Genomic DNA, 1,702 nt, shown 5'->3' with positions numbered 1-1,702 from the left:
GATTCTCGCTCGGACTGGGGGAATGGAGGGATCCTCACCAGTCGGAACGTGAGGGGATTGGGGTCTATCTCCCTCCCGACCCAGGGAGATTGGGGACCTCTTAGATTCTGGATAGCGGGGACCTGAGAAGGAGGACTGGGGGGCCCCAGATCCGGAACCGAGCTACCTTGAAGGCACCGGGAAGCGCTTCATTCCGAGAGGGCGTTCCCGCGGCCCGGCCCCCGTGCCGGGGTGGATGGGGGGTGCGGCCGCGCCCAGGTCCCGGCCCGCCTCGGGATTCGGGGTCTCTCTCGCCCTCGGGGACCCGGGAGCCCGGCGGGAGCGGGATCCCGGCGCCGCCGCCTCCGCGGGCGCCCGGGCGGACCGGCGAGCGCTGGGATTTATGCTCGCAGGGCGGCGGGGGGAGGAGCCGGCAGGTCGGCCCCCGGCGGGCCCTCCCCTCGGCCGTCCCCGCCCGCCCGCCCGAGCGGGGTCGGGGGAGGGGGCAGCATGGCCTGTCCGTCCGGCCCCCTTCGCCGCGCTCCTCATCTGCCCCGCGCCGAGCGCTGCCGCCGCCGCCGCCGCCGCCGCTCCGCCTGCAGCCCGAAGCGCGTACGCCCAGTGCCCAGCGTGGGGGCGGTTAGCGCTGCAGCCCGCGCCGCAGCCCGCCCGGCTGGCTGGGCCAGAGGCGCTCGGTCCTCGCCGCCTCGGCTCGCGACACCCTCGGGCGCAAAGCTGCCAACCTGCAAAGCAGAGAGAGGGCGGTCAGCGAAGGGCGGCTGCGGCTGGGACTGGCGTCCCGGCGACCCGGGGGACAGCGCTGGGTCACTCGGAAGGTCCCAAGTGAGACCGAGGGATGAAAGGATAGAAGCCCTGGAGGAGGAGGCGGCTACAGGCTGCAGCCTCTAGTGCCGGAACAATAAGCAGCAGGCGGTCGGCAGAGACCCTCCCTCATTGTCTACCGTGGACCTGCCCCCGCCCCGCCCCTTTTGCCTTAAACCGCGCATCTGCTTTTATATGTTAATAATTATCAACCTGGCAGCTCTGACTCAGAGACAGTGTCTTTTATTCTAGTGAACTAACTGCAACCTTTTGGCACTCTTACTCCATTACTCAAAATGGAAAGGGCCCAAAAGAACAAAGGAAAGTTTTTTGGTTTTGGTTTTGGTTTACAAACACTGTGCACTCGCACTCCCGATTTTTAAAAATAAAAGAAAGGGGGAAAGCTAGGTGTGTAGAAATGTGTGTACACAATTGTGCGCAGGCACGTGTGCGCGACTGGATGTGAATCCGTCTTCTCCATCAGAGACACGTATTCAAAGCCCAAGGCAACAGCAAAAAGGTCAGAGTGCTTTGCTTGCCTCTTTATTCCCAACACTAAAAATAACACCCCTGCCCCCAGCCGCCTGGGAGAACTATTCAATTACAAACACCAGGAGCGTTCGAGGCTGCGGCCCACACGAAGTCCCAGCGCGCTGTGTCAAGCGAAACAGAAAATCAATTTGCATTGCGGAGAGGTGGGGAAGCCACAACCAAACAAAGAGATGCCGGCGCGTTGTCACAGCGCGCTGGGAGCCCACGGATCCGGCTTGGCACTCGCAGGCGGGCAGGGAGGTGTGCTATTTACATCCCGCGCAGCCCGCGAGCGTGGGCTCCGGGTGCGCGCACGCGCGCACACACACACACACACACACACACACACACACACACACACACACCGGCG

This window comes from Lipotes vexillifer, unplaced genomic scaffold, assembly GCF_000442215.2.
Source record: "Lipotes vexillifer unplaced genomic scaffold, Lipotes_vexillifer_v1.1 scaffold236, whole genome shotgun sequence".
NCBI lineage: Eukaryota > Metazoa > Chordata > Mammalia > Artiodactyla > Lipotidae > Lipotes > Lipotes vexillifer.
This window is presented reverse-complemented; position numbering follows the sequence as displayed.